Below are 23141 nucleotides of genomic sequence, written 5' to 3' on the forward strand. Positions count from 1 at the left end.
ACAAAAATCACTAAGGTCTTTATCACTGCTGGTTGTAAAAATTGGTCCTATACTCTGTGAGCACCTGGTAGTGTGCACGAGTCGTGTCACAGGTTTCTCTGAACCCCCATGTCCACTGACCTCATACATACATGCAGCAGCCCATCACACATCATGGCTAAGGACAGGTGACAGGCATCGACCACGAAGTTTTAAATTATTCATTTTTTTTCTCATCTTGGACTGAATGCCAGAACTTGCCCTGTGGAGAAGCGTGATATTTGCATCATTTGATTTTCAGCTATTACATATCCTAGATACGTGCTTTTTCGTGAGCCCTAGTTTTGCTGGAAGATGGAATAAATGTTTTTTCTAAGCTCGCACCTAGTCATGCACATTACAAAAGTGGTTGGAAGAGAAGACAGGATTTGGGGAGGATCTTACAGGCTTGGATATTTTTTTCCTTTTCATGAATCGAAAGGCTTTGAGCCACCCATTCCATGTTTGATCTCCTGGAGATAAATGCTTTAGTTCTAATTTCTAGGGGAAGAACAGTCAGAATGACTGAATGGAGCTCAGGTTCCTATGTAGAATTTGGAAGTCTTGGCTGGTTTCAGGCATTCCTCTCTGATATATGGACTGGGTCATGGCCAGATTTCGCCCCTGGTTAGTGTAAGGAGGCATCCAGGCTGTTCTCCATGTTGTCTCATGTTCGTTTCCTATGATCCATGTTAGAGAAAGTATGATACAGGCAGAAAACGATCAATCTTAACCCTGCATCGGGAGGAAATGTTCATAGACATTGAGTAGAAGGTGCTTTCCATTCATTTTATGTGGCAGGATTCACATAAGTAGAAATTACAAGATGTATAGAACCCGGCTCCTTTCCAAACACTCGGAGCAGGTACACCAGAAAGACTGAATCAAAGATGAAGATTCTAGTCTTACAGGGGTGATATGTTAACAGGCTGATCTGGTTGCCTCTATGGATAGAACTTAAAGGGCTAATGACACATGAAGCCCAGAGCTTCTGTTTTAAGGTGACCCATGTGCACTAAGCTCTTGTCTAGGGCCACTGTCCATGTCCTGTTAGAGGCCAAAGGAAGCTGTGCACTTGGAAAGCTGCTGAGTCCCCCACTGAGATGAAGATACTGCAGTTAAAGGACTTACTGGTCTGGATCCTCTTCATTGAAAGGAAGTAAAATGTAGCATTTGGTTCAAGGCCATCTTTGTTTTGAATTGACATATCACAGCAGTTGTGCTGGTATAAAATCCTCATCCAAGATGGACATTGGTGTTAGCAGCTCCCCCATTGCCTGTGTAACTGCCCTACTTGCCTGAGACGGGGAAAGACAGAGCTCAGTGTAAACGTCTAACATGAGCCTTCTGCTTTTACATCCCTTCAGTTCCTTTTGCAATCCCTGCAGTCTTTCACTGTGCCTCTTGAAGGACCTTCTGTATCTGGAACAGGTGTGGTGGCATGTGCTTGTAATTCCAGCTCCTCGGGAAGCTGAGGCAGGAGCATCCCTTGAACCCAGGAGGCAGAGGTGGCAGTGAGCTGAGATAGCACCACTGTATTCCAGCTTGGGGACAGAGTGACACTGTCTCAAAAGTTAAGATAGGATTTATGTCCATCTCGATTTTTCTTTTTGTGCATGTTGCAAGAGAAGGGACCAACTCTTTTTTGCACGTGAATGCCCAGGGTTCCTAACACCATTTATTGACTATTCTGCCCTTTCCACTTTGTATTTTTGTCTTACAGATTATGGGGTGGACAATACTAAATCTAAAAGTTCAAGGAGATACAAGTGTTTTGGGCATTTAGTTTCTTAATTCATCCAAATGTCTTTATTACTGGTAACTCTGAAGCCCAACAAGGAGAATTGCTGAGCTCTCCTGACTTGTGGGCTTACCTGTGCTGAATCCATTGAAGATAAAGCAGAGTCCTGTGGAAAGAGTACGATTCAGCATCAGGGAGACCTTTGTCACTTCGCTGCCTAGAACAGAATTTAATCCATCAGAACCTATGCCATTAGGAACAAACGGGTTCATAGTCCTTATGATACTGCGAATACTAAAATGATTCCTGTGGCATGTTTAATTGGTAATAGGGTAAGCATTCAATAAGTGGAAGCTATTTTGCTATTAAACACAATTCTTTTCAGCTATCTTTTGCCAAAGATTTGCATTCCTAATGAGAACTTGTTTTATGAAATCTAAATATTGATATCTGTATAGAGATAATATTACTAAATTCTGCCTTCCCTTTGCATTTGATTTGTGAGGCAGTAAGGTTTAAGGAGCACAGCCTTCTGTGTCATGGGCTATGTGCCAGGTACTCTATATATTCAACTTCAGATACTCTAATACTTTATTCATCCAGGTGGGCAGCAGAATTTTTTTTTTTCCAGATGAGGTTCATGAGATTGAGGAAAAAATCATGGCTTAGACTGTTGGTGAGTCGCAATCTGAACCAAATTCTGATACTTTGTGTTGTTCACTCACACTAGTAGCTAAAATGATGCTGTCACCCCATCACATTAAGTTGCTTAGCATGCAAAACTTTGGTGGAAGTAGGTTGGGCTAAGTCTGGCTTTAGGGTAAGAGTACTCCAAATCACTTTCTCAGGGTTATTCATTTTGTTAATGGTATTTGAATGCCTGTGAACCAATGACTTAAACTCTTCCATGATTTTCCTTTAAAGGACTTTATATTCCACAGGGCCAACAAGCAGGTGACTGGACAATCGTACTTGCGTATCTTTCCAATAAAGGATTTATTAAGGTGCATTAGAACTTAGGAAAGCCTTCTCTGGTCAGGTAGTGCTTGAGTTAAAATGTAGATGAGAAGCTTCCCAACTGAACACTTCAAGTAAAGGAATTCCATGAAGTGAGAAGAACATGTACAAATGTTCAGAGGGCTAGAAGAACAAGACATCTGATTGGAGGGTTGTATGGCCAGCAGCTGTTCACAGCTGCTCAAGTGGGAGTTGTCCTGCTCTGGTCAGAAAGCTAAAGCTGATACCCAGATATGACCAAGTTAATTCTGGTTGGAATTCTACTGTCCATAGAGAACAGGGGTCTCCATAAAATTACCTAGAACCAAACAGCATTCTAATGCCCACTGAAGTGTGTATAAATGGAGAGGTCACTGTTAGACACTCTGATCTCCATACTAGATGAGCTTTGTATGAGGGTGCTTCATGACCCCAAATTGACTACTTTTGCCTCCTTGGACCCCTTAAAAGCAAACCTTTGGAGCATCTTTAATAGAAACTAAAATACCACATTTTGGCATTTCAATATCTCATTTCAAAACATAGTATGTAAGGATTACTACAGACACTTGATGGCATTCTCATGGTGAAAATGAACTATGCTGAAGCCAAGATCCAGACTGAGGATGATCGCACCTTATCTGAATCCACTTGTCGATTGGATGTTAGATGATCTCTTGTAGGCAGCAGGTCCTAACTCCGTAGATCATGAGAGAATCCTATGGCTCGGAGGCCCCTTTGTTCTGAGTTTCCATGTACATGACAGCATGCATGAGGTCTGAAGGCAGAAAACAAGCTAGGAATAAATGGTCTCTTAGAAAAGCATCTGGCTCCTTCACAGAAAGAAATTACTTTCTAGTGTGACCAGGAAAGAGTTGAAACAGCAGATGACTTTTAATCTGTTAAGCTGTGCAAAGATCCTACTTCCTGGTTCTTCTAGGCATCTCCTGTATGAATGGGACTCCAGAACCTTCATAGACTGGAAATTCTTATCTTTTAGCCTAGCTCTGGATTTCAGTTTGATGGGCAGAAGTCTGAGACAACAAAGGCAGAAAGAACTGTGGCTCCAAAGAAGCAATTTCTTTATAGATGTAAGGGTGCTCAGTCTCACATGTCAAAGTTGACATGACTGCAGACAACCAATGCAGGTCTGCAAAACTCTTCCAAAACTGACTGGAGGGAGGAGCCAAAGCCACACCTCTGAAAGAAAATGTACCACAGATCGATACCACAGTTGCAGAGGAACAGGGACTTCCAAAACTGTCTTTTCTGTAAACAGAAGGAAGAAGGTGCTTGTGAAAATGCAGACAACCCAGGGAATGCCAGTGCGTTTAAGTTTAAACTATAACTTGAGACCTCCTTTAGTCTGGCAAACTTGATAACGTTTGTCCACTGAGGTAACTTTAGCTATGGGGGGTACAAAGAGAGCAACGTAGAGCTGGATCTCGCTCCTCCCATTGGGACTTTCCCAGGTTTGCATGGTCAGGTCTGCAGTCTCGGACTCCTCCAGGCCAGCCCGACCCTTGGCTTAGACGTGCATCGTAGTGATGGAAGAATGGGGTTAGAGGGCAGAGGCTCTGTCACAACTACATAGGCATCAAGATGAGGGAATGCAGACTGAAGGTACAACTTTAGAAGTTAAACTTTTAAATGTCAGGTATATCTAACATTTCTTCTCAGTTTTATGCATACTAACTCTTTCCACCCCTGTGTGCTGCTGCTTTTGCATTTAGATTTCAAGAAGCAGGCATTCTGTGGCTTAGCACTGGTGACTGGTTTTAATGGTGATGTCTTACACTATTACTGTTTCCCTTCTCGGGTTATACTACAGGTATAACTTTTTTCTTATTGCATTTTAGATTTTGGGGTACATGTGAAGAACATGCAAGATTGTTGCATTGGTACACACATGGCAGTGTGATTTGCTGCCTCCCTCCCCATCACCTATATCTGGCATTTCTCCCCATGCTGTCTCTCCCCAACTACCCACTTCCTGCTCTCCCTCCCCTATAACTTTTAAAATCTCCAGACTAAATGCTGACAACCCAGGGGATGCTGGTGCATTTAAGCTAAGATAAAAACTTTTAAAACCTGTTGTCAGCACTTTTGCCGGCACTTCCTCAGATAATAAAGGATGGGCTTGAGTCACAATTGCCTAAGCCAATATGTGCACCAACAGCCTTGCCATTGGAGGTAGGGTGGGAACAGCAGCATTTGGCAACCATTACTGAGAAAGACTAAGTCTGAGGAATGATGCAAGGAAAATTTTGTCCTTTGTCCAAGACTGGTCAGTGCATAGTCGAGCCTCTTAGCATTGGAGTCTCTTCATTATAATACTTCAGGATCATCTGGTCTGGGCTTGCCTAGGCCTACCTAGGAAAATCACTTGCTTGGTATCTTCTCACTGTTCCTGTGACGGCTGCTACAAAACTGCAGAGAAGATAATGCTGAATATGGTGTCGGACTCATTCTAGAAGAGATGTTGCGTGTGACTCTCCCTTGACTGGGGAGTGATAAGTTAACAGGCAGGTCTTGAGCCTATGTGGCTGGAATGTGTTTATTTTTTTTTTTAAGTAGTGGCATGTGGGGTTGAAAACTTGTTTCAAAGAGACTCACTTGCACATGGCTGTTACCTGTGGCCACTTTGTGTGCCTGGTGTAGTGGAAAGCCAAAGGAAGCTATGCACTCGAAGTTTCTGGGTTCCCAAATAAGATAAACTTGGTAGCTATGCTTCGTTTTCGACTTCTAAACCAAGTCTAAAAGCCGCTGGATTAACACCTATTCTGCCTCCGAGTTGGTGTGTCTGACCCTGTCACCAGTTATGCGTGTGTATACATGGCCCATGCTGGGATGGTAAGTAGTGGTGGTGGCTGTCTCCGTTGCCTGTGACTACGATGACAAGGTCTCCAAGTTCTGCTTTTGCTCCATTAAACGCAGAGTCTAGGACCTAGGTCAGCGTCATCTCTCCCTCTAGATAACAAAGGGCAGGAGAGGCTGGCTTAACTCTTCTAGGCTCATTCCTGAAACTGGTTGGGCATCTGTTACACAGCATCCTTCAAAACTGTCTTGCAGATTTCACATGAGACCCGTGGGAGTTGCCCTGCTTAGCGTTGCTGATCTTAGTTGGTTTCCTAGCCACATCTCCAACTTTATTTGTCCTAAAATGAGCTGCTTGAGAGGAGGCAGCGTAGCCAAGTGCCTCCTTGAATTGTGAGTAGAAGAACCATGTAATGCACTTGGCCCCTTTGCTCTTGACAAAGCAATGACTATGGGGTCTAGGTTCAGAAACCTAAATTATGGTGACGTTTTCCAGCAGCAAGGCTGCAGGTGAACCAGTGTAGAAAGTGGTGTATCCATTGCTTGTGGGTACAAGGCTGGCCAGTGCTATGGGAAATTAGAAAAATAGATGTGTTTATAGAGATCCAATTGACCAGTTTTTTCTATCTGGTTTAATAAGAAATTGCTTGAAATCTTAAACTGTAAGTCAGAAACCTAACACTTCCTGGGACAGCGTGGGCAAAGAAGTGCTTTAGCTCAATGTTTCTGTTGGGAGTCAGGAAGGCCACATCCCAGTCTGCTTCCCAATTTTATTAAAATAAGTCTTGGGGCTTTCAATAGCTTCTAGTATGGTAGAACATTAGTTTTATAAATACCTCCTTCAGGAAAGAGGCTCCAGGAAAAACAGGGCAGGGGGTCCTATGGGAAAAGACCACTGGGAAGCACCAGGAAGGTGATTGAAATTGTGCTGTCTTCAACTACCCCTTTACCCATTTCACAGGAAGTTTGTGGACAAATGATAGCTACTGATGACCCATTAAGAAAGCATAGGTTTAAGGAAAGTCAGGAGTGACAAACAGCAGTTTCTCTTTTTAGCTGGAGAGGCGAGCATCCCATCCAACAGACCCATTTTAAGTCCACGAAAGAAAATGCTATGAGAGACTTTTCCCACAGAAGATGCAGGCACCTGTCAAGTCTGAAGATGGTACTGGCTGAGAATGAAGGACCTGTCTGCCACTAGGCTCTGACTTGAGCATGCTTTTTTATCTTGGGAATATTCATCTTTGGCTAGAGTCACAGGGAGCACACTGGTTCTGTCAAACTGATAGAGTACAAGGTGCCCCATAGGGGATGTGTGTCCCTAGCATTTAGGGTTGGCCTTAGCTGGCACAGAACTGAGGACTCAAAGAGCCTGGACGTGGCTTGGAGTCACTTCCCAGCAGGATGTTACTCTGGGGAAATTCTCCATGCTCATAGCTTGGTGTTCTTTGCATCTACCCTATATTATCTGTCTAAATATTGATCTTCCTCCTCCTCCCTGGTTAGAGGGTTGCAGGGCTGTGGCTATCCCTAGATGCTCAGATGTAAAGCCATTCTGATCTAGTCAGCAAGCTGAAGCCAGGGCCCAAGGACAAGTCTTGGAACCAATGCCTACTTGGGACTATGTATCCATAGAGAACAAGAGCTCCTGTTAGATGCTGTTCCATGAGACCAAGTGGCCATTCCAGCATCCACTATTTCCTATAAACAAACAGCTATAGGAGATACAGATATCTCAATACTGGGTGGGACTTTCTGTGGAGACATCTTATGACCTAAAGCTGACTTTACTTTTTTGGACACCTTAATCTTAAGGGGATCCTCAGAAACTGAAATACCACTGTGGAGCACTTAATCTATTCCTTTTAAAACTACTGAATGATTGTTGCAAAGAAGCATGACATCTTAATACAAACTGTAAAGCCAAGGGCCAGATTGTGATGTGGAGAGAGCATTTCTTCTGGTTCCACTTGGGCTGGGTGCACAGTGACCCTGTGCTAACTGGAAAGTTGGGAATGTTCCATTTGCTGTGTGAAGATAGGGCATAACTGAGGTTTGGTACACACAAACATGCATGTAAGTTGGCCTGAAGTAAAATATAGGGATGAGCAGTCTCTGATCCTAGAAGACTTGGTTCCTTCCTATGACACAACTTTCTGTGAAACTCTCATTTTAGAAACAGTAGGTGATACATTCATCTTAGTCTGAGTGGTAGTTTTATTTCCTTGATTGTTCATGAGTTTTACGTACTGAAATCTAGAATGTTGACCTTTATGTAATATCTTTTAATGTGGCCAACTCCACACTGGTATGCGTAATCTTGGCTTTGTCAAACTTTGGGGGATTTTTTAGTATGAGCTAAGAGTTACGGGAGAATGGAGTTACAGAAGGAATGGATAAATGTGCTTATGTATACTTATTATAGTGACTCTGACTTCAAAGATATAGGACCCAAGGTGAATGAGATCTTGTCAGGATGTAAATGTTGCACTCCAATGTTGTTCAAAAGTTGAAACTGAAAATGTGGAAATAGCCCTGCTTAAAGGAGTAACCCACAACACCTCCCCATTCATAACAAGTTTCTCATGGATCATAAAACCCCATCATTTCCTTGAACTTTTGTGTAACTAGTTGAGTTGGGTTCCCGCAGGAGTATCTTGGATAGGAGAATGTTTCAGGACCTGGGTGTTGAAAGGCTAGAAGAGAACTATCCCATTTTAAGCTATCTGGGAAAATCAAAGTGGATTCTGTTTTTTTTTTTTTTTTTTTTTTAAACAAAGCATGTTGGAGAAGGGCTGAAAGAATCGCTGAGGTGTGATAGAGGTTTTCCTGTGTTTGGATTTTCATGGAAAGCTATGGAATCTTCACATCCCTTTAAGTATAGAGGCAGCAGTTCCTTGAACTTCTGGGTATAAGTGATCTTCAGGGCTCAATAGGCACAGTGTATGTGAGCTGTCTACTACTTCCACACCTGTGTGCTGCTGCTGCTTCTGCACTTGGATTCAGAGCAGCAGGCACTCTGGTTTACACTGGTGACTGACTTTAATGGTGATGTCTTTCACTATTGCTGCTTCCCTTCTCGGCTTCCTAAACTTCTGTATCTAGGAGTTGTCACTTGTAGAAGCCCATGAGTTTTCTTGTTTGTTTTTATTATAGCTACGGGCTAGTGTCAAGCATTCCTCCTACCTAGAATGGTCATCATGACCAGTAGTGTGTGTGTGTGTGTGTGTGTGTGTGTGTGTGTGTGTGTGTGTTTTAAGGTTACCTCAGGGATAAGCAGACGAACAAGGGATGGCAGAGCTAGAAACAGAACTGAAGTTCAAAAAAACTGTCTCTTGATAAGCAAGAGGAGGTACTTTTGAACAGTTTTATATTAAGGGCACATAACTACAGACAACCAGCACAGCTCTACAGAATCTGGCTTTATTTCCAGAACTGAAGCACTTGGCAGATACCCCTGAAGGAGACTGCCATTGACTGAAGTTCTCCTTGCAAAGGAAGGAGGCCTCCTAGATCTTGCCGTGTAATCAGAATTTGAAGAGCTTACAAAAATGGTGACATAAAGACATTGCAGATTTACAAACCAAAATTGTAAAGTTACTAAAATTTGATGTATCTTCTATGACAACACTAGCAGTGCAGGGTTGAATCTTATATTTTCTTTTCTGGATACACACAGGCTAACACGGGTCAGGTCTTCAGGCTCAGGGCCCTCAGCTCAGACGTGCTTTTGTGTACTGAGAAGACTGAGGTCGGAGAGCAGAGGCTCTTTTGACTGCAGAGGCAACAGGATGTGAGAACTGCAGACAACTTAGGGAGAAGGTAACCTTTTCTAAAGGATGGGACGAGTGTGTCGCCACATAAACCAAAATGTACCAACTGCTGTCACTGAACGTGGGTTGAGAGGGGCAGCAGCACACGGCAACCTTTGTTTCATTAGACCTGTAAGGCTTGATAATTGAGAAGACACAGGAAAGCCTAACACCCCTTTGTCCAGGACAGTTCAGTGCAGATGTGAGCCTTTAATGCTGGAGCTTCCTCCATATGAGATTTTGATAAAGCCCTCAACAGGTCAGGACTGACAGTCTTGCCTAAGAAAATGACTTGGAGACTTACTTTTTGTAGCATACCTTGGCCAAGCTACAGAGTTAAGAATGGTGTTAGCCTTCTTATAGAAGAGCCTGGATACAATTTTTTACTTCAATTATGATTTTTGATTGCACTAAATCTATTTTGAGTAGTAACATTTTGACAATATTCCAAATTCAAATAGACTTTTGTATTTTGACGAGGCAGATTCTAAAGCCATTATGTAAGCCAAGTGTCTCATTCAGATAATAAACCCAAAGACTAACCTATAACTGTCTTGCTGAGGTAGCATGTCTCTGGGGATTACCAGCTTTGAATCAATGTGGAGGATAAAGTAGAATGCTGTGAAAAGGGCATAATTCAGCATCAGACATCTCTAATTCACTGGCTGTGTTGCCTAGTATAAAATTCTTATTCAGATGAATCTGACATCTCACCTGTAAAGGACTAATGGTCTCTTTATGATTCTGAGTGCTAAAAAATGATTCATGTGGTCTCTTAGGTCAATACCCAGCACAGAATAAGCATTCAATAGATAGAATTGTATTGAATGGAAAAATAGCTTCTACTCAACATTACACATCATTATGTTAATTCTTTGCCAGATATTTGCATTACTGACCATTAGAATTCTTTTCATAAGATGATAAAACATATCCTCTTACCTAGATAAAAACATACAACCTTATCAATTAAACCCTACCCTGCCTTTACATTTAAATTTGTATAAGCTGAGAGTAAGCATTTATGAAATGCCTTCTATTTCACAGGCCATGTGGCAGCTACCTTAGCCACTCAACTTCCTGTATTCAAATTAGTTTATCCAGTGGGCAGTAGCAGGCTTTTTAGATGAGGATCATGAGATTCTAAGGAATGATAAACATGGCCTAGTATCCTATTGGTGAGTCACAATCTGAACCAAAGTCTGATAACATGTTGATGTTTTTCCCAGTCTCATGCTAGATATTAAAATGATGCCATCCCATCTGATGGACTTAGGGTGCAAACCTTTGGGAAAGTAGGCCAGGTTGGGTTTCTGACTCTAGGTAAGTGTGTCTAATTTCTCTTGGTTAATCATTTCATTAAACGGTGTTGGAGCCCTTACTGTGAACAAGAACTGTAGACACAAACTTCATCTTTAAGATGTTCACAGCCTATATAGACAGACATTCGTGTGACTGCATGATCACAATAGTCATTTTTGGAAGGCCACATAACAGAAATGGGACTTACGGAATCTCTGGGAATATTTTGCTTGATGTTTCACTGCATACTATAGCTGTGCAGGTGGTCAACAGGGAATGCATTTCATATACAGACAATATTGCAGGCACATGACCTTCTGTAGCAGGAGCAGCAGCATGAACAATTTGTGCCATAATGAACAGTACACAGTCCTCAAACACCATTGAATCTGGGCTCTCCGTACTACAAATGGTCGGTCCCAGTCCGGATGTGCTTTGTGCTTAGGAGAGGGTTCTGGCCACTGACTTTTGTAAGTGTAGAGGCCACTGTGGGATAGAGATCTCCATGGTGGAGAAGCTTTCTATGAAAATACTTCATGATTAAAAGTGGTTTTGCTTACTTGGACCTTTTCAGAGTCATACTTGTGTAGAGATTGAAATGTTGGCATTTTATATCCTCCCTCAAAAGACTGAGGGTCCTTCAAAGAAGCCTAATGGCATCTCCTTAGTAAAAATGAACTGTGAAGCTAAGAGCTAGATTGAACTGTGCAGCTAATAGCCCTTTTGTTTCCATCTGGGGTATAAGTGCTGGGAAACCTTTTGCAGATACTGGGTGCTAATTGCAAGGCCTAGAGGAAGGTTGATTGGTGCCCTCATGGCCAGGGCATATTGCTGACATCCTACGTTCATGCATATCATGTGTAGGAGATCTGAAGACAAAGACAAATCTTCAAATGAGTCATGTCTGATCCTAGAAGCTACGCTAGCTCTGTCCCAGAAGGAAATGATCTGTTAAATCTTTCCTAGTCATGCTGAAAATAGCAGATGAAGCTTTCTTAAGCTGTGAGGGTCTCACTTCCCTGGTTCTCATGGGAATCTCATGTGTGAACTAGACTCTGGAAACATCATGGGCTTCAGATCCTGTCACTGTCCTCTAGCATGGTCTTCTCTGCAATGGCATGCATGTTGCCTTTGAACTTCTCAGTTGTTTTGGGAAAGTTCGAGCATGAGATGAGAACTATGGGAGAGTGTAGCAGCTACAGGGAGGCCCTATTTATATAAATGCGTATTTACGGTCTAGTTATTCTGATTTCAATGACCCCAGAGCCTGAGTGCTGTGGAGGGTTAGACTCGTGACCTCAATGAGTCCCTGTGCCCAGGTTCTGGATGTTGGCTCCAATGTCTTCAGCATGGTTTTACCCAACCACCTTCCTCAATCTAAAAAACAAGAAATATAGAAATGTGTTTAGAGATCTAGGAATCTCCATTCCCCAACTGACACTGAGCTTTTGTTGAGTCCTGCTGAAAAGCTTGTCAAATCGCTTTGAGTTGCATCAGAAGTGAATCTTGGCTAGTAGAATGAGAAATGAAGGGGACTTTCTCACGTGGCTTTTCTATAGACACTGGAGAGGCCTTGTGATGATACCTATAAGTCTGATGGGAAATCATGTCACCTGGGATGGGATTGAGACTTTCCTGTGTTAGACTTAGCAAATACATGTAGACACAATGGTTGCAGTTTGCAAGGGTTCCAAGAATTCACCATCCTCACTGCAGGGTGTAAAACTTGTTCTAAAGACTTTAAGGGCAACCAGCAGTGTGCATGAGTGATGTCACAGATTACCTAAACCTGTCATTCCCGTGTGCTTTGACTTGTGTGCTTACAACAGCAGGCACTGTGAGTAAGCACAAGTGACTGGCACTAATGGTGGTGCCTTAAACTATCACTTTTCTCAGCTTCTGAGTCTAGAACTTACCGCATTGTGGATGGAGCTTTCATTCTTGATTTTACTCTTCAAAACTGATTTGTATACGCAAGTAATGTTTTCCCTGAGCCCTGATTCTGTTGTAGAATTGAACTGGCTTGTCCTGACCTAGGTTCTACTGAGCCGTATCATGAAAGTGATATAGGACAGGAATCAAGGAGGGGGTTTAACTTCTTCAGATGGTGAAGAGTCAACACTGGATATTGCTCTGATGGGGCATTGATTTTTCTTAAGGAAGGGACACCTAAGATGGCTATGGGTGGAGCTTAAACATCCATTGTGAACACAAAATCCCAGTTAGTAATGAGAGCTCCCCATTTTGTGCTTGTCCACGTGAACAACTGTATTCCCAAGTGTCCCAGAGAAACAGCCTGGCCTGTCTTCTGTGCTGCTTTATTTCCTGAGATCTCGGTACTGGGCAGACGGATGGTACCCTCTTGGTGGAAATAAATCAATTTTGGTCTTTCTAAATTGCAGTTCTATATCCAGGGGAAAATCTTATATAGATGAGAAGGTACAGACAGTTCGATATCGAGGTTCACGTAAATGCAGACTACCAGCACAGGTGTATAGACTTCATTCTTCTAAAACCAGACATTCAGGAGAGAAAAGCAAGTACCCTGAAAGACACTGTATCTACTGAGTTTTTGGTTGCAGAGGAAGGAATTTAAGTACTTTTATGTTCCCATGACCGTGCTTGCAAAAATGCCAATATCCCATTCAACACCTTGGTGCACTAAACCACAATTTCTTAAATCCTTTAGACAAATTGGATAAATTCATCTCCTATGGCAACATTAGCGGGTCAGGATTGAATCTTGCAATTCCCTTTCTGGGTGTACCCAAGTTAGCATGGTCAGCTCTGCAGGCTCAGGGCTCCTCGGGGGCAGCTCAACCATTAGCCCAGATGTACTTTTGTGTAACAAGAAGGTGGTCAGAGCAGGGACTTCTTAATGACTGCATTGGGTCCAGGATGAAGAAAGGAAGACAAATTGGAAGAGGTAAAACTTAAGGAATGGAAGGATGGTGGGTCATAGCTACCTAGCCCAGAATGTTGGTAGGGGTAGAGCTTGGCAACTCTTGCTGACATAAGAAACGCCAGGCCATTAAGACTTGATATGTGAGGGGAAAAAATGAGTGTCATGCCATTGTCCAGGACAGGCCAGTGCAGATGTAATCCTTTAACCATGCAGTTTCTTCATTACAGAGGATCCTCATCGGGTATGGGCTGACCCAAGCCTGTCTAGGAAGACAACTTGCACTGTGGCCTCGCTTTCTGTGGCTGTCTCTGCCCAGCTATAAAGTCGAGAGAAATGTAGAAATACTGTCACAGAATAGCCCTTACATGTTGGACTATTGACGGAGGGAGTTAAGAGGTAACAGGGCAGGTATTGTGACACTGTGACTAAATGAATAGAAAGCAATAAAAGATGAGTGGGACACGAAGCCCAGAACTTGTTTCAAAGTGACCCACATGCATTTAACTCGTGTGTGGACATTCTACCTGGCCGCTGTGAGAGGGATCAAAGGAAGCTGTGAATTGGAGAAGCTTTTGGGCCCTCTGAGATGAAGATAATGGAGATGACGATCTTCCTGTCCTAGACTTACGTTTACTACAGCCAAGAGTGTCATTTGAGTTGCCACATCTAACCCCATCACTACGGTTGAGCACGTATACGTTGCTCATCCCAGGTGAAGAGTGGCGGTAGAAGTTATCTCAACTGTGTCTAAGATGCTGGGTTCTTGAAGTATCTGCTTTCTTTTCTTCAACCAGCTGCAGAAGCTAAGCCTGTTAGCAGCATCTCCCTTCAAATACCTAAGGGTAGGAGAGGCTTGCCTGTCTCTGCTCTATCTGGACTCTTATTCCTGAAGCCAGAGAGTCATGTTTCTTTATTGTACACTATCTTCTGAAGCTGGGAATAAGGAATTTGATGGGTGGAGAGTTTCATCAGGATGATAAAGCCCTGGAAAGGGAGAGGGGCAATGGTTGTACAACATTAAGTGTGCCACTGAATTGTACACTTGAATGCCTCAGGTGGTGACTTTTGTCAGACATAGTTTAACGAAAATGTTAACGTAATTTTAAAAGCCTTCTGAAACTGTCTCTTGGATCTCACACAGGATAAGGCCAGAAGCTAACGGGAGTCCTCCGTGATCTGGCCAGTCTTTGCTTTCTGGACACATTTTCAGAACAGCTTTAGTTGTCTTCAAATGTGCCACTTCTGAGAGCCAAGTGCCTCCTTAATGGGTTGGAAATAAACTGTATTTCACTTGGTCCCCTTCCTTGTTCTTGACAGCTTTCTTCTCAAGTTGGTTTGTCTTAAGCTTACTCAGCACTTAAGTACCTGGATGATGAATGAAACGAAGACAAGACACAGTAGTAATCAGAGGAACCAGAGATTAAGGAAGTGTTAGGCTGGAGTTCATCTGGAAAAAGTTGGGCCTCCTGCTAGAAATTTCTCTGGGAAAAGGTTTCTTGCCATGCTGGAAAGATTAACCCAACAGAATATTTACCCAACTGTTAAACTTCTGTTTAAGAGTTTTCAGGCAGGGCATAATTATCTTTAAAGAAAAAAAAAGGTAGAGATCTGTGTCATCTGATGTCCCCAAGAACGTAGTTTTGTGACTTAATGGCAGACTGGTTAGTAAGTGTTCTTGGGTCAGCCTGGGAAGTGTGAAAATAGCTTTATGCTGACAAGCCCTGTTCTCACCTCATGGCAGAGAAGGGCAGCTGTGTGGACAGTGGTCTAAGACTGCTAGCCAGACAACAAGCAGTTTAAAACCCCATATTGTGAATCACTTCAACAAAAGGGTTAAGATCTGCAACCTACAGATTCCATTAAAGGCAGGGATAAAACTGAAGGCTGTGGGGTGATGAGGGTTGAAAGAAGACATAAGTTTTTAGTCCCTAGAAAGACAACTTATTTTCCGCAGAAGGCTTACAAACCAGTGGTACTCATGAGTGGTGGGTTTATATTTTCTCCTTGCCTGAGAAATAGCAGGACTGTCTGCTTGGTCTGGTTGGTTAATAGAACCAACATATCATCTGCTATGGGATGCTTCATTGATACACTAAACTGGTTATTTGACTATTGGGTAAGGAGTTTAAAACTCTAAATACAATTCATTTTACTGATTCAGTTAACTTATTTTCTGTGTGCTTATGGATATTTTGTGCTTCTGAAGTTAATTCTCTGCATGTTGACTTACAGTTCTCTTCAAACGTGGGGGGAAAAAAACTGGTCAATATTTCAGATTTTTCCACTTTAGATACTCCAATAGTGCATCTCTTTGGCTATTTAGAGTATATCCACGATTTCTATTCCTTATCTACTTTTCTTCCTACATTACCTGGTATTACGTAGTCCCTTACAGCAACATTAAATGAACTAAGACATAATTATGATTCCTAAAGAGACCTGCTAGCACCTCCTTGGTTAAAAATAAAGTGTTGAAGGCAAGAGCCAGATTGAGCTGATGCCACCTTTTCTAGTTCTGCCTTGAGGTTGGATATGGGGTGACTGTTGAAAAACCCGATTTCAAGATGACAAAAGTTCCATTTGCTCTATGGGATCCCTACATAATTGAGGTTTTGGGTGCATTAACATGCAGTTATGTCGACCTGAAGGCAAAAAGTAGAAACACAGGAATGAGTAGTCCGGCCCTAGAGAAAAATTCACTGCTTCCCAGAAACATTTTTCTGTGAAATCCCTCATTCTAGAAGTAGCAGATGGTACATTCATCTTAGATAAACTGAAGGTCCCATTTCTCTTTAATGTGTGAATTAATCTATAACCTTCATGAACTTTGGACAACATCTTGCTGTATTGTGGCCTGCTGTGCACTGGTAGGATATCCTTGACTCTGAACATCAAATATCTAGGGATTTCTAAGTATGAGCTAACAACAAGAGTTAGAAGAGTTACAGAAATGCCTGTGTGTATATATTCACATATTCTGGTAATTCTGAATTCAAAGACACAGGAGCCCAGATGTGTGGCAGGTAAAACACACCCAGAATGAAGTCTTCTGTTAAGATCTGAATGTTGGCACTAACGTTCTCAGGGTGGTTTGATGAAACCGCCTTTAAAAAGTAGAAATAAATGACTTTGATTACAGGCATGGTCCAGAACACATCCCCTCCCCCATTATTTAATACATTTAAGCCTCAGAGTCATGGAAATCAGGTATTCATGAAGGACTGTATAATAAGTTGAAGTGGATTAACAAGAGTGAGCCTTGGATGAGAATATTCCAGGGCTTGAGGTGAGAAAGAACTTTCCTCCTTGGCTCTGTTCTCTGAAACTTATTAGGAAAAGAGGTGTTGAAGAAAGGCCTTGTGAATCCCATGAGACCAATGGGGAGATGGATCTGCCGAGATGCCACTGAGGATCTCCTGACTGGCAACAGATGCGTGTTGAAACACATGGCTGGAAAACTGGCTAAAACTCAAGTTTCTCTAAAGGCTTAATGGGCACAAAGCAGTGTGCCCAGCCGTGTGACGTGTTACCTAATCCTTCCAATCCTGTGTGCTTCTATTTATAGTCAGAGTAGCAGGCATGCCAAGCACAGGTGACTGCTATTAAGTAATATCTTAAGTCTGTTTACATTTCTAAGCTCTAGTCTAGAATGTGCCTTGTGGAGAAACCCATGAGATTTGCTCCGGTTTTCACTTTCAGAGATGTTATATACGCTAAAAACGTCTCCTTCAATCCTGCAACAAAGCCACAGCTTATATGAAGAAATGGTTTGTTCCAACCTAGGACCTATTTAGCCAGATAATAAAGGTGATGAGGGGAAAGAGGACAGGATTCAAGGACTACCAAGCTTGGATTTTTTTTCTGACCCAATTGAATTGGTGAGTTCTCACCTAAGTTCTATCAGGCTAAGTAAGTGATGGCACATGATGAAAAATAATTTTTCCGGAAGTGAAAGGATTTGGGTAGTCACCCATTGGATGTTCTCATGGAGATCAAGTCTGGGACAATCAAGATGGCTTTGGATAGAGCTCAAGTAGCCATTATGAAGGTTAAAATCTTGACAGGCAGCAGGCACTCAGCATTCTGCGAATACTCAAGGCCAGTTCTAGCCCTGCAAGTGGCCCAGAGATGGCACGCGGGCCTGTCCCCGTGTTGCTTTGTATTTACTTCCTGAGATCTCGGTGTTGAAGTGAAAGATTGGGGATGAAACTCACAGAAGCCAGCCCTGCTCCTTCTAAATCACAGTTCTCTGTCCAAGAGAAGTGTTAGAGATGTGAGGAAAAATGCTTCGTTTTACGTCAAGGTCCTTATAAGTATATGTGCAGGTTGATGGCACCTGGTTTATTTCAAAAACTAAGACTCGGGAAGAAGCAGGTTTACCCCATGACATAAGCTTGCTCTCTGTATCTGTACAGGCTGCATCATAGACACTCTGGTTGCAGAGGAAGGATTTCCAGAGCTATTTCTAACTATGTTTACACAAAATGTTGTAAAAATGCTGACATCCCAGTGGATTTAGAAAATTGTTTTGATGTAAATTTTCCAAAGTATCCTTTATCCAGAAAAACTGGATACATGGGTTTCCTGTGGAAAAGTCAGTGGAGGGTTGAATCTTAAACTTCCCTTTTTTTGTTGGACTTGCCCAGGTTGGCACAGTCAGATTTATAGGCTCGGGGATCCTTGGGGCCAGCTTATAAAAGTCAATTGGGATGTACTTCTTTGTGGTGGGAAAATGTGAGTATAGAGTCTCTTTGACTCAATGGCAACCAGGATGAGAGAACGGTGGACAACCTGAAGGAAGGGAATGGTTTAGAAAGGAGTGGGACAAATGGGGTCATGTCTGTCCGAAATGAAATGTGTAGCAACTGCTTTGACATTGAGCATGGGTTGGGAGGGACAGCACTTCACACTTTCTTTGCTGAACTGGAATACGATAGGCCAACAAGACTTTACGTGAAAGAAGCTGAGAAAAGTGACATCCCATTGCCTGGAATGGGTCAATACAGATGTGAGCCTTTATCCTTAGGATCTTATGTAAGTCTAAGACTGAGGAATCTAAGGTCTAGGATGATCCTGTCCTAGGAAAATAATTTGAGCTGTTTACTCACAGCTTCTCTGCAATTCCTTGGCTAAGCTACAGACTTTAAATGTGGGATATGGTGCCAGTGTCTTTATGGAACAGCCCATCACTGCTGTGTTTATAGGGATTTCATTGGATCTGTAGACCACTTTGGGGCATAGACATTTTGACAATATTGACTCAAACCTTTCAGCAATTCAAGCTTGGGCCAGGTTGTTTCTGAAACCATAATCTAGGGTTAAGTCTTGCATTCCAATAATCCTGAAGCTCATCAGAGGTGTCATTCAAAGCTCTTGTGACCATGGACTTAATGATGCTGAATCAATGAAGATCAAAAGTGCTGTGGGAAAACCATAATTGATCAGCTTCACTTCCCATATATTGGCTGTGCTGGCCAGAGCAAAACTCTTAATCTGATACCTGACTGTAAAAATGGGCTAATTGCTTCATGATACTGTGACAACTTAGAGATGATTCATGTGGTATACATAGGTTAATCCCCAAAATAAGCATCTAACAAGCTATTTTGCCATCTAGTAAGTTCTTAGCACTACACGTCACTAAATTTTTGCCAGTGATGTCTTACTAATGATGAAAACCAGTTCCTTTCACAATAAAATATAAACACACCCTCATGTCTATAAAAAGCTTCTAACCCTACTGTTGGGATCCCAGCCTGTCATTGAATTAGAAATGTTGAAGGTAGTGCCTTCTATGCCATAGGCTATGTGCCAGCCACCCTAAAGACTCTTCATACTCAACTCTGACACTCAAATTGGATTTTCCAGTGGACAGTAGCATGTTCCTCAGATGAGGATGAGATCCAGGAATGATAAAATCATGGTTCTTAGTAGCCTGTTGGTGAATCACAAGCTGAATCAAAGTCTTCTGACACCTTCATGTTTTTTTCCACTCGCACACTAGGCATAAAAATGATGCTGGTGACTCCTCAGTATTGAGTGACTCAGGCTGCAAAGCTTTGGGGACTGGGGTGAGTTTGACTCTAGAACAAAGCACTTCAAACCAACTTCTCAGGATCATTCATCTTTCATTAAGCAGCGATAAATCCCCTACTGTGACTAAGGACCGAGAACACGAACATGATTTTCTAAGGTATTCATAGTCTATACAGGAAGAGCAGACACAAGTAACTGAACAGTCACAGGATGGTCTGAAATCCTTCAAATACCCACCCACCTGCAAGGTGCATTAGGACATAGGGAAGGTGATCCTTCAGTTGAAACCTGAAAGTTAAGGGGCTGCATAATTGGACACCATGAGTAAAAGATTTGTACAAAGCAAAAACGTGTGAATCTCTAGAGAACTAGAAGAATGATACATCTGACTGGAGAGTTGCTGGGCCTGGGGACTCCTAAGACTGGTATAAACCCATTTTTCTGGAGTCAGCAAGCTAAAACTGATACCCAAGCATGACTGAATCAACAATTGTTTTGGAGCTATATTCTGCCTAGTTAACAAGGCTGTTCATTAAACATTAGCTTGAACCTAATGGCCACTATTTCAATGCCTCAGCAGGATACTAAACAGAATTCTGGCAAGAAAACAGACTTCCGTATCTGTTCTTTAAGATGGTCTAAGGAGGTAGAATAAATTCTGAGAACCAGAGAATGAAGCTCACTGGAAGCTTAAGATGGATCGGAGACCAGTTGTTCCAGTTTATGATTATCTGAGCCATGATCAAATGCCCTAACCCTTTTGGTTTACATTAAGTCCACAGCAACACTTCTACAGAATTCTAGATCCCTTGGCATTGAATTGCTACAGCTACCTACTTACATGCCTGACAGCTTGGCTAAACTCTGGTTTTTCTCATGGGAATAGTAGGGTCCTTAATGCATGCCTGCTGAACTGAATCAAACTTCCTGCTTCCAACATTCCTTTCAGACTTCTGAGGCTGCAACCATCTCTGAGGACCTTCTGAAATGGGACCCAATTGGGGTTGGTTGGAGCATCAGGAAGGAAAGACTACACATAATGTACAGAGCTACACTCTCCAAATTGGGAGGTCTATGCCTGCCTTCTGGCGTCCGCAGACACTGGAAAGGTGAGAAGGGCAAAAAGAATTTCACCAACCATGTATTTTACCCTTAATCTAACAAGTCAGTGTACTAACAATGCCACCCTCATTGTTTTATGGGGAAAAAAGAAGGGTGGGGGAAGGAAAGGAATAACGTCTCCTTTTCATCTTTGAAACACTTATTCTTAAAACACATCTGCTAGATCTAATTGGATACTTTCAAATCTGAGACAGATACTGTTCTCATTTAACACACAGGGTCATTGACAAGTAGGCTGCTTACATATGTATCTTGCATAAAGCTCACATACATACCGGCTTCATTTTTTGGATGCCTTTAACTCTGATGCCCTTTCCTCTGTAGCTTACTGGTTGAGAAATGGCTTAAATTTACATGTCTGATGGTTCGTTCAAATGCAATAAATTGTCTGAAGATCAATTTTAATTAAAGCTATCTTTGCCCCAAGAGGAAAATAAAGAGCAGTTGCAGGTGTATGGACTGAGAATTACACCTAATTAAAATTACTCTAGCCATATAAGAGCTATGTAAATTTGTGCCGTTTGTCTTATCTCTTAAGCCTCAGTTCCCTTATCTACAAAGCGGGTGGGAGGTAGCAGAATAGGATAATGTACTCCTAATGGTTTTAAGGATACTATAAAAAAAATTGAAATACAATCTGAACCTACTTAGAGCAGCCTGATCTGATATTCCAAATTATAATCACTTTGAATACATGAAAACATGAGTAGATCAGGAAAATCCACAGCTCTAACTATGGACTTTGTCCTTAATCGTTAAAATCTTTCAAAAACTTACTATAGACGAAGAAATCAAAGTTGAGTGTTGGTTCTGCTTTAAATAGACTTCTTACTATGTGACAGCCATTATACAAGGTGCTGCTCATATAATACCTCTAATGCTTCCAGAAAACACGAATAGACAAGTAGGTCTTTAAAGTGAAATAAGCTTCCAAAGTTCACGTAGCTAGGAAGTGGCAGAATCGAAATTAAAATCAGATGGGATTTTTTTCTCCATAACATCAAGAACTGAATAAATGTTATGCAGTAATAATGAAGCTTACTTCTCCTCCTCCCCATGAAATGAGTTCTGTTGAGCTCAAGACCCAATGTAGGAAGAGTTTGCATGAGCAAGCTTCCTTTGAATATCAGGAGACACCTCACACTGCATCACACAGCTGGCCCTCCTTTATTATGTTCCAGCTGATGAAACCACCGAGGCTCCCTAGCCTATAATGGAGCATTTCAATTTGGGTACAGAATGAAAGATGCAGGCTTCCTCTTCTCCAGAATCTTAATGCAGACTGCTGCACAAAGCTTCCATTAAGAGGATGGTTCACATTTTTCTTCCTGGGTTTGCCAAATAGAAGATGAGAATCTTCCATTCTCAGAGGTAACTGATACCAGCACTTCACAATTCAATTCAGTAGATACTTAGGGAGCTCCTACTTTGTGAAAGAACCTGAATTGGGTATTTCAGGACACTCAGAAGTAGATAATACGTGGTTGTATTGTAATGTATACAATTGTCACAATGCTGAATAATTAGTAATGGTCCCAGTGTTGAAGTTAAAAATGAGGGTAACAAAACAGTTGTCCTTCAGTATATGTGGCAGATGGGTTTCAGAACATCTCGATCTTTATATGCTCAAGTATAAAGTCACCATGCAGAACTCATAGGTATAAAAGCCAGCCCTCTACATATATGGATTTGGCATCCTTCAAATACTGTCTTGTGTTTTTAAGAGACAGGGCCTCACTCTATCAGCCAGGCTGGAGCGCAGTGGTATAACCATGGCTCACTGCAGCTTTGAGCTCCTGGGCTCAAGCAATCCTCCTGCCTCCACCTCCTGAGTAGCTAGGACTACAGGCATGTACCACCATGCCTAGTTAATTATTTCTATTTCTGGATATGCTCTTACTATGTTACTCAGGCTGGTCTGAAACTCCTGGCCTCAAGCAACAGCATCCCAAATCACTGGGGTAACGGGCATGAGCCACTGTCCCCAGCTCCAATATATTTTCAATTCACATTTGCTTGACGGAAACCTGCATGTAATCTAGACCAGCATAGTTCAAAAGGGGTCAACTGTATTGTGTTTAAAGACATTTTCTGGTGGCTATGACTGGATCTCGAACACAGAGTCTCTACTTCTTAATCCTAAGTACATTCCATTGTTTATGCTTAAGAACTCACACTACAATTATCTCACTCTAACGCTTCCTGGGATTTTTTCCACATAACAGAGCCATGAACCCATAAGCCTGTGCTAAATTTCCAGCATGTGCAAGGCGCCAAGGGTTTGAAGATAAACATATTGCTTCTGTCCTAAAGAACATTAGTCCTGTGCCTTCTGATAGATGGTCCACATTTATATCAAGGATTTATGGATAGTCTGGTGATATGCTTGAAA

General features: G+C 42.1%; 1 pseudogene; it reads right to left on the reverse strand.

The window, feature by feature from the left end:
- LOC101040970 (pre-B-cell leukemia transcription factor 1-like) overlaps positions 1 to 23141 on the reverse strand; it is a 96174-nt pseudogene that overhangs the window by 33186 nt on the left and 39847 nt on the right.

The sequence above is a fragment of the Saimiri boliviensis genome, chromosome 15 (assembly GCF_048565385.1).
Source record: "Saimiri boliviensis isolate mSaiBol1 chromosome 15, mSaiBol1.pri, whole genome shotgun sequence".
Taxonomy (NCBI): domain Eukaryota; kingdom Metazoa; phylum Chordata; class Mammalia; order Primates; family Cebidae; genus Saimiri; species Saimiri boliviensis.